Source organism: Pinus tabuliformis, chromosome X (assembly GCF_031772625.1).
Source record: "Pinus tabuliformis cultivar Carrire ecotype Pingquan chromosome X, CPIR1, whole genome shotgun sequence".
In the NCBI taxonomy this organism is placed as follows: domain Eukaryota; kingdom Viridiplantae; phylum Streptophyta; class Pinopsida; order Pinales; family Pinaceae; genus Pinus; species Pinus tabuliformis.
This window is the reverse complement of record NC_142308.1, coordinates 619,246,002-619,255,440: the sequence shown is the minus strand read 5'-3', so window position 1 is coordinate 619,255,440 and position 9,439 is coordinate 619,246,002.

Sequence of the window (9,439 nt, the reverse complement as noted above, 5' to 3'; positions counted from 1 at the left end):
TAAAATATAGAGGTATCAACATACGATATCATCACAAAAACACCAAACACACACCTCAGACTCTACAGACACCCCACCAATTGAGATAGAGGATACAACATCCTCAACCAAGACCCCTCCAACATTTACCATTGAAAATGGGAACAAAAACAAAAAGACCATAATACCTCGACCGACAATAGTGCATGGCCAACCATAATACTTGACCAACAGAAACTTATCTAACCAAGGAAAATACCTAACGCTATAGCACCCCAATAATTCAAGAGATATTAGACACGCATTCCCCAAATTAAACCTTAAACGAGGCCCCTAAACCAATAACCATTGACTAATTAACAAGCCACCCCAATTTCTAACCATAGACTAGAATTGAAAAATCAAACATAAAAACTTATGCCCTAGCACCTCAAACCCAAACACGACGAAGTGATGAAAGAATGAGACCAAGCATAGTAAAGAAAAAATCTAAGAATTCACACTGCATGTGATACTTGAAGTCCTTGGCAACCCTTCTAAAACAAGATCCAAACAGTTATGCATGAGACGAGGAAACCAGGGAACCAAAAACCTTTAGCCACTACTTTCAATAGCCAACATGACCACATCTCAACACTTCAAATTTGAATGCTACCTACAATGTAAAGTTACTTACACACTTAGCTTGAATAGAGATTATGTAACAAGAGGTTAAGGATCTACCCTTGGCTCCTATCAACCCACCAAGAGTGTTATCAGCCTATTTTGATCCCTAGGTTTAGTACCTCTGATTCATTATGTTGTTGACCTTTTTTGGGGCCTTGAACACTCTTTTTCTTAGTGTTATGCCCCAAAAACATGGATCTCTACTTGTGCATGTGATTAGAACCTTCTAACCACACGGAGGAAACTGCACGTGCGGTTATAGCCTAGATTTCAATTTTTTGTGCATGTGGTTGGGAGACTTGTTCTAGAGGCTTATGGTTCCTAGGAGATCAGTTTGACTCATCATCTTATCCTATCTATTTGAGTTGGCTAGGACTCATTGTTGAGAAGCTTCACTAACTTCTCTTGGTCCTAAGCATCAACATTCATCCTCCTGGGAGTCCTCTTCTTCATATTTATACTATTCCATCTCAAAGAGTGAGGCTATTTTTGGAGTGCCAGAGATTCGGAGAGTGATCTTCAGAGAGTCTATATTTCCTTTGTGATTCATATTGGAGGATTTCATGTCATTGTGATCCCTTCTTCATTATAATGGGGAGACTCTTCTAGAATGAGGAGAGGAGTATCGAAGCTGGAGGTATATTGATGTATGCATATTAATAGGGTTAATGGAAATTCATGTTTCTTTCCTTTATATTAGCATTTGAAGTGATCTATATGTGTATTTCTTGATGTTTTGAGTTAACAATCTTCTGCGGAAGATAACTTTTCATCTTTGATCATTTGTGTTTTTATGCAGGCTTTGTATCAGGAGCATATGAAAAGGCTCACTTGATTGGAGTGAAAATTTTCTATAGCATGCCCAAAACCATTCACCGACCTCTGAGGAGGCAAGGTACTTGCTCCTCCTTTATAACATTAAGAATTGCATAAAATTTGCTTGCATGGCCATTCAATTTGGGATTTTTTATTGAATTTTATTATGCATTATTTCTTTTGTTTGGTGATCTTAATTAGGCACAACATCATGGAGCAACAACTCCTTACATGTAGGATTTACAATAACAAAATTGGTGCTTTTAATGACATCATTATTTTTCTTCGCCTGCTTCGCTTTGGGATTTATTTGATTTTCTCCTATTCGGGTTTCTGGGGCTCTCTCTATTTTTTCTGATCATTTGTGGTTGTTTTTTGGGTTTATTTTTTTGAATATTGATCTTTTATTTCCACTTGTGCATGAGTTTTTTAGAAAATTTGGGATTTTCCCCTGAATGCACACACAAAGTTGCATTCATGCGGATGTGAGCTTTCGACTGCTACCTTGTTGTCTCAGTGTGCAGTTGTAACCACTTTGAGCATGTCTCATCCATCACATTGTACCTATAACCCTGAAAACCTAAAATTTTCCCTATGAAACTTCTAGCCTCTGATCTAGGCATGTTCTTGGTTTTCTGTCTGCAGCACGGGTCTATTACAAATCTTTCTCTCTTGATTGGTTTTCTTGGATTGGGTCTTCATGGTCGAAAGAATATCTTGTTGTGGCTTTGATTTCCATCGTTTGTTCTCCTTCTAATCTGTTGGAGATCTATTAGATTGATAATTTATGTTGTTCCTAGTTGTTGATACATCTTTGGTCTAAAGCCATATTGTTTGGTTTCATTGAGGTCTTCTAGTGCTTGTGTCCTTGAAGGTCTTCTTTGACAGATTTTTATGTTTTTGTTGAGGCTAGTGTCCTCATCTTGGGATCTCTTCTTTTCATATCTATTTGGTTACTGGAGTGACTGGTTAAATTTGTTTTGCATCTTGCTTCTCCATATTTGTTTCCTTTCTTTGGCTTTTATCACTTGTGTTTTAGTGATTTGCTTTGTTTTTCCTTGTTTGTATCACAATTGGTGGTATTGTTTTTGGTTGCACGGTTGTCATGTAGAAAAAATTATTTGGGTGTGTCTTGACTGTCTATTACTAGTACCATTTAATCCTCTTTAGGGCTTCCTACTTCTAGGGTTTTTTTTTACCTTTGTAGAACATTGACATTTGTTGAGTCATTGTGTTATAGACCTAGCTTGTTGGCATTGCCTTCCTTTTTCACTTTTAGCTTTCTCTTTGATTACTTGAGTGTACTTGTTTCTTTGGCTTTAACTTCTTAGATTTGACACTTTTGAAGTGCTTTGCGTTCTAGCTAGGGGACTTCTTTGGCCTATTTTCGGTTCCTTTTCCTTTTTGGTTTGCTTTGGGTTAATTTTTTTTATAAATTTGGAGATTTGAATTTAAATAATTTAGTGAGAGGTGCGTTATCATAAGCATTGGTGTGTTGTGAAAACCTCTTACCCTCGTGTATTTAGAATTCATCAAAAAGAAAAGAAGAATTTTCATATAGTTGCATTAGGGTTACTAACAAGAGTCATTCACGCCATCTAAGTTTCACGGTACATCCCAATTGTGTAAACAACAACCATTTAAAATTAACATGATAATAAAAGAAACTATACTCATCTTTTATTTTTACTAGTAGCACACCAATATTAGCTTAGTATAGGGTCTTAGAGATAGATGTGTGAGTCAACTTCTCCACGACTACAAAACAAACTTAACAGCGTGAGTTAAGGAGTGAAAAATACTTCATCATCCTATAAAAAATATGGAGCACATTAGAAACCTGGTTCAAAGTCAGTTAGATTGGGTCATAACGCAAGTGGTTCTCGTCAAGGCCACCCACCTTGTGGTAGGGAACCTTGTGTTGTGGCTAATCACCAATAAGCTCAAGATTCATGCCCCCCCTGTGGGGCGGAGGTACCATAGTGGCCATTCCTAGGAAAACTAGTTATAGGTGGTGGTTGTTGAAGGCAACCATACCTCTTCCTTACCTTCCTCTAGACATCTCTGCTTGCATAATTGGGTCCCCGCAAGTAAGAAGTCTCTTGAAAGGCCATCTAAAACATAGACTAGGACTGGTTTGTGTGTGTGTTTACCTTCTAGGACTTTTCTAGTGCGTGTTGTTTGGTATGAGTCAGTAGTATTGGCATATGGTGTTTGTACTAACATTATTTTTTTAATTTACAATTATTCACCCTGGTTGAACATAGTCACCATCAGTCACAACGTATTCATAGTTTTCCTCTTGAATGAGGTGGACTCTCTACTCCTACATGGAGAGTTCCTGTTTGTCCTCAAGACCCTGATCAACCCATAATTGTGGAGTCTATACCTGGTCCTTCTGGTAGAAATTTGATTTCCATTGAAACATTGACATACGACACAACTACTCCTATTAATCCACCTTTGATCAATCATCTAGGACCCGATTAATTATAGTTGAACCTTGATGGTTTGACATCTACTTATACATATTCCCTTGTCACTATTTTATTCTATGGTGGATGTTGAGTCATATTTACTTCTGCATCAGTGGTATCCACTACCATGTCACCATTTCCATCCCATAGTGTGGTTGCACCTACTCCTTCAGCGATGCCTCTCACACATCTTCTTAGGACACTCCACTAGTTTCATCTATGGCTCTTATAAATTTCCCTAGAGTTCATATGCCTACTCCTTCATCTACGCTAACCATGGTCATTAATCCTAGTCATCTGGTAGGGTCAGGATTCTTCCCCCCTAACATTTCTCAACCTACGATTCTTGTTCCTCAATTAGGAATGGTAACTTATGGAAATTTTTTGGGGGCGGTGGGGTCATCCATTTCTCCTAGCCAGCCTCAGGGCAACGTTGCTTCAAATATGTCATAAGCCTAGGACAGTTCATTGTTTGGAGAGACGCCAAATTCTAGCACTTTTCCTGGAGTGGCTATTTTACCTGGGGTCAACCCTACTGCTAGTACCATCACTTATATGAGTTACCCTCCTTATGTCGGTACTCATACTCAAGTTTTTCCATCCTTTCTCGCCGGGTACAATCTTGTCAACATTAATTATCTTGGGGGTCCATTACTCTCTGTGTGAACTTACCCTAGGGGGAAAATCCTTTCACTATTCATTCTGGCCCACATCATTTATATGTCGGTGTGAACCCTTACTAAAGCTAACAATTGTTACATAATAATCCTTATATGGGGTGGCCTTAAGGTTGGTTAGGTAATTCTCCTTCCTATGACCTATTTAGTTAACTTCATAATCCATTTTTATCTTCTCTTGATTTACCAAATTTGGCTAAGTTGACCAATGATCCCATTAGACACGATCTATGATGGCCACCTATCCATGTGAAATTACCCTTCGATATCCCCAAATTTGAAGGAAATCTTGGATAGAGTCCATTCACTCATATCACCACATATCGCCTATGGTGTTCATATAACTCTTTAGTGGATGATTCGATTAAGTCACGCATGTTCCAATGCACTTAAAGTGGGGATGCTTCCAAATGGTACATTGAATTGGACACATCCTACGGTAATTTTTCATCCTTAGTTCAAACCTTCTTGATGCACTTTCAGTTACCTACGAGGTATGATATCGATTCTGATCTCTTTTCCAACTTTATACAAGACGATTCCACCTTGATTTATGATCATATTCACGAGTGGTGTTGTCGCAAGAGGTTGGTTAGAACCCAGCTTCCTGATGAGATATTGTGCAAATCGTTCATTTAATCCTTAAGACTTCAAATTTCCAAATATGTGTCCATGTTTCAAGTTTTCACTAAGGAGAAAACTATCTTAGATGCCCAACAACAAGATTTAATTTATTTACAGTTGAGTATGTTTTATGAAGTACTACCTAATACTCCTAGGCCTTCCATTGACCCACAAAAACCTATCCCTGGCCCAGACATTGACGGTTTGATTGGGTCTATTTCTAACTCCGTGAGATAATTTGTTTCCCATCTTGAGAATTTTATCATTACATCACAAGCCCTAAAAAATGTGTCTAGCTCTTGAGCAATCCATTGATGTTCTTACAGTGAATTCCACCACACCTAAGAACAACCAAAAAATGCGTGGTAAAAGGAATAGGAAGAATAAACAAAATAATCACACTACTCAAGAATCTCAACCAAACCCACAAAATAAGGGAGGGGGCAAGAATGAACATCGTCGAATTATTAAGTTCCCTTGTAAATGTTTTTAAGGTAAACATCTAAATCATGAGTTCCCTTGAATGGATGAAGTTCATAGTCTTCTTACACCATCAGAATCTACTCAACAACCTGCCATTTTAACTCATTCATTCCCTGTAAAGCCTCAATGGAAAATGGTTACATAGCCTCCTCCACCTGTACAAGGCAGAAATGATAGGCCTTATTTTAATCCTAGAAATAGCTCGTCCATCCTTATGTGTCAAGAGAATGTCAATGTGACCACGTAAACTAAGTCTTTTGACATTCCCAATTCAGATTTGTCTCCTAAGGACCCAACCACTCCATCTTCTTCCATGGTATCTCTCACATTAGATAAGTCTTTGGAACATGTTTATCGCCCACATAAGGGTGTTGTTCATAAGACAACACACAACCCATCTTCTTGGGCTACTGAGCACTATAGTACTGTTGAACATCTTTCCCATGCTCCCCGTTCCATTTCTGCCTTGTAGGTTTTGCAAAGTTGTCCTCGACTATGTAAGGCTTTTTCTTTCTGCGATTGTTGGAGTAGACCCCTCCGACTCGAAACTCATCACGATTAATGTTGACAAGGTTGTCATTCGACTTTCCCACTAGATTTCATTCCACATTATTGTATGTATTTTTTACAAAAATGTTCGTTGCACTTTAGCAGATGAAGTTTCTTCCACTTGTGTCATGTCAAAATCATGCTGGAAGGGAAAGTCGTTTATCAGCACACTGAAGGATACATTCGATAAGACACAAAAGATCCATTTGATGAAGGAATAGGGGAATCCCAGGTGGGTTAGCAGCATAAGAAGGTAAAGCCAATTGACCCTGTCAAATGCTTTAGAAAGGTCAATCTTCAGGATCATGCCTTTTAGTTTCCGGGTCTATATTGAATGGAGGAGCTCCTGTGTAATGCCGATAGCTTCATGGACATTTTGGTTCTGGAGGAAGGCAAACTACTCCGAGGAGATGTGGGCTGAGAGAATAGGCTTGAGGCAGTTTGCTATGATTTTAGCAATGATCTTATAGATGCAACTGCAAAGGGATATGGGGCGGAAGTTGTTAAAAGAAATGGGCTTATCCACTTTGGGAATGAGGGCAATAAAAGTAGAGTTGAAACTATCCCACATTCTACCACTCTGTCTACATTATTCAACCAATTTCAGTAGTTCAACTCCCAGAATGTCAAAGAAAGCAGAGTAAAACTCTATGGTCCAACTGTCCGGTCCAGGGCTCTTATCTTTTTTTAACCATTTAAGAGTTGCTTCCAGTTCTCCCATGCTAAATTCCTTTGTCAGATCCAGCCTCACTTCCTCGTCCACAAATCTGGGAAAAGTTTGTGTAATGCGCAAGATCTCTGCCATTGTGGCATGAGGAGGCTCCTTGTATATCTTCTTGAAGTGTGTGGTAGCTAAAGATGTGAGCCCTCGGAAGGTGTTAACTGTAGTGTCATCCTCCTTCTTGAGTTCCCAGATGGTGTTAATTGCCTTTCTCCCATTTGCATGTCTGTGAAAAAACTTAGTGTTGTCATCTCCCTCTTTGAGCCAAATAGCTCAGCTGCGAAGTCTCCAACATTCTTCCCTATCTTTCAAAATTTGAGCCCTTTTGTGGAGTAGATCAGCTAGCTTATCCTTTTGTTCCTGCGAGGTAAGAATCCCCTCCGAATCCTCCTCCATTTTAGCGATTCCTTCCTCAGCTGATTTGAGTAATTGCTCATCCTGCTCCTTTTTCCTCCTTGCCCATTCTATAGAGATCTTCTTCAGCTCACACATATTACGGGCAAATCCTTCAGCGATGAGTCCTTCTGAATCCACTAGGTGGGCCTTCCAATAATCACTGACTGCCTTTATGTAGCCTGCATCCTTTAACCATGTAGAGTTGAATTTAAAGGGGGCTTTGGGCTTGTTATGGGCAGCTGTCAGCTCCAAATAGATTGGCCTATGGTCAGAGACTCCTCCCGAGCCTATCCACTACCTGACCTGATAGCCTCGATTGACTAAGGCTTCTCTGATCAGGAAGCGATCCAAACGCCTAGCCAGACTGGCCGCTCCAGTTCTATTATTCCTCCAAGTTGGCTGGATCTTAGCCGAGGGGATGTCTATAAGGTTATGGGAGTCCAGCAAGTCTTCAAAGAATACCAACAGAGGATCCGCCTGAGCGTTAGGTCCCCAAGACTCCACAAATCCCATTGAGAAATTTAGGTCGCCTCTAAGGATGATATAGTCTTCTTGGAAGGTAGTGGAGGAGAGCAGTTTCCGCCAGTAGACCTCCCGGTCCCGGCAAGGCCCATAGATGTTAATAAGCCTTATATTGGACTCCAGGGCCGATGAGTAGATGTCGATACCCAAAAAACCCACCCCCCTCGACATTTAGCAACCTAATGGAGCGGTTGTAGAAACCTACAAATACACCCCCAGAGGGACCTATCGCATCCAGTGTATAGAAGGTCCAATAGGGGAGCCAAGATTCTAGGAGTGGTGAGATGGAGCTTTCAGGTCCAAGAGTTTCTTGTAAGAATATAATGTCCACAGGTTCTGAATGAAGCAGGCATCTCATGGCTAGTTTTTTCCCCAAGCTAGCTAGCCCTCTACAGCTGAAGGACAGGATCTTCATGGAGGGAGAGGGGATGGGGCACCTTCTTCTCTAAGACCCCAGGTAATTTGTGATTGTTTGCCAGAAACTATCTCTGCTCCCGCCCAATGCCAAGCCTTTGAGAGGTGGGAGGGCTACCCATGGGGGAGTTTAGGGAGATAGGGGAAAGAGATAGACCATAAGCCAACCGCATCCTTGCCAAGTGAGTGAAATTTGGAACGCGTCAGGTAACAGTGGTCCTTACAAGGAGAGTGCCTCAGCGGGGAGAGGGGAAGGGATCCTGGTAGGGAGGGTAGGGGAGGAGAGCCTGCGGAGGGGGCGACCGCCATGGGGCAGTGTAGATAGGGGAGGGTATGTAATGAGGGGGAGGGGGGGGGAGCAATGGATACAGGAGGGAAGGGGGAATGCACCCAATCTACCACCGAGGGAGGAGGACCAAGCGAATGCAATGCAGAAGACATAATAATATCAGATGCAGATTTAACAGAGTGAGAGATAGAGGGAGCTGTACCCGTGGTGAAAGCCTCCCCTGAAGTCGCCCGAGCTCACATCAACGGCAGAGAGGGTGGCCTAGGTGGAGTTTTCCCCCGCTTCTTGCTGGGACCAGGTTCTGCAACATCTATTCTCTTGGCCACATCATGTGTCGGCTGTTCCTCCATTGGCTACTCTTCCGGGGTAGACACCCGGTGTGCCTAGAAATGTTGCTCATGATCCCTCTGTCTCTGGCCCCTGTTAGGGTTGAGGGGGTAGTCTCTATAAACATGGCTGACCTTATGACAGCGCCGACATCTGTAGGGCATGCCCTCATAGTCTAGTATCTGCTTCCTAGTAAGGTTCCTCCACTAAATGGTGATGTATTCTTGCAGACCCCCACGAGTGTCCATATGCACCAGGATTCGAGCATAGGACATCTTCCCCATGACAAGGTAGGACTTATCCAAACCCATGTATGAGCTGAGTGCGTTCCCAATTCTCTTGAAGATTTCTTCCGACCAAAAATTTGGGGGAAGCCCAAGAAGCCTGACCCAAATAGGTCCTATCCCAAGCTATTCCAATTCCAGATCAAAAAGTTGCAACCATCTCTTCTGGTGAACCGGGGCATTGTCAAAATGCCAGTAGGAGGAAAGCACCCAGT